The 1,422-nt window shown below is 42.1% G+C and overlaps 1 pseudogene; it reads right to left on the bottom strand.

Annotated features, from left to right (window-relative positions):
• Nucleotides 1-529: 529 nt before the first annotated feature.
• Nucleotides 530-1,135, bottom strand: LOC112926421 (zinc finger CCHC domain-containing protein 17 pseudogene; annotated as a pseudogene).
• Between the last annotated feature and the right edge of the window lie 287 nt (nt 1,136-1,422).

Raw genomic sequence — 1,422 nt, 5'->3', positions numbered from 1 at the left:
TAACAACTCATTCAGACATATGCTTTGACATCCAACTCCCAAACCTACCTGTAGCATGAGGGGAAGCCATCTTCCATGGGAGAGAAATCAGTGTGATAGGAGACTATATTCTTTCCACTGAGTCTTTCCAGGAACCAGGGCTTCAAGGCACAAATCTTCTGGTTCTTTCTTCTCTCAAGCCCCCCTGTACTCTTATCACTCTCACTCCTTGTGCTGCCATTGCTTCTGCTACTGTTTTTCCTCCTCCTCCTCCTCCTCCTTCTTCTTTCTCCTTCTTCTTCTTCTCCTTCTTCTTCTTCTTCTTCTTCTTCTTCTTCTTCTTCTTCTTCTTCTTCTTCTTCTTCTTCTTCTTCTTCTTCTTCTTCTTCTTCTTCTTCTTCTTCTTCTTCTTCTTCTTCTTCTCCTTCTCCTTCTCCTTCTTCTTCTTCTTCTCCTTCTCCTTCATTTCTTTTTCTTCTTTTCTAGCAGCAGCAGCAGCAGCAGCAGCAGCAGCAGCAGCAGCAGCAGCAGCAACAGGAGTCCATCTCTGTTATTCTCCAAACAGGGCAGGTTTCATTGAGTGAAGGAACCTAAGGAGCTTCTTTCTTTTTCTAGAAGAATTCCTCATAGGGTCAGCTTCTCAAATTCTGCTGACTTTGCCTCTTCCTTCTGCTCTTCCTCAGCAGGCATCAGAGAATATTTAGTTCCTCCTGGTTGCATAAAACAATCCAACAATCCTTTGCAAAGTGGTCTTCATAGCTGCACTTCTTGCAGGTGATGTACAGGACAGCCTTGAGTGTTATCTGCCCAGTATAATCATGAAAGGACTGCCTCCGCCTCTCTTCTTGCTCAGTGATAATGTCAAGGTCTCTCTTAGTCTCTTGGTTGACAACTTTCATGGAGAGGGATACTTCTATCCTATTATTTTTCATCCATCAGCCAATAAGCTTCACCCACACCTTTTCTCTGACACCTACTATCTCAGAGGGCTTATCCATGAGACAGGATGACATGTGGGTTCGATTGCCCAGATCTTGCTTCTGACAGCCTGGAATTTTGATAAAAGCTTCACAGTATGTCACCATAACAATCTTTGTTGGAAAATAGTGTGGAAAGCATGCAAGACCTCCATGGTCTTAGGTCTTTCTGAATTCATCCCTAATGTTCTATGGCTCCTCTATTTCTCTTCCACTAAAGGTAATTCAAGTGTCTCTGTGTCAGCTCTCAGTCTCCTGGCCACAGCATTGTGTGAACCAACCAAATCAGGCCTTATTTGACACTTTCATTTGGCAACTTGGCAGGACTCAATAAATGTTTGTTAAACAGGCAGATAAACAAAATTTTCTAAATAGCAATTGTTTCATTGCAGTTTGTTGTTGTTGTTTGCAACTATTTTCTAAGTAACTAACTTTATATAATAGGGCTGTGTTGGCATATTTCATT

This window comes from Vulpes vulpes, chromosome 1 (genome assembly GCF_048418805.1).
Source record: "Vulpes vulpes isolate BD-2025 chromosome 1, VulVul3, whole genome shotgun sequence".
Classification (NCBI taxonomy): domain Eukaryota; kingdom Metazoa; phylum Chordata; class Mammalia; order Carnivora; family Canidae; genus Vulpes; species Vulpes vulpes.
This window is presented reverse-complemented; position numbering and strand designations above follow the sequence as displayed.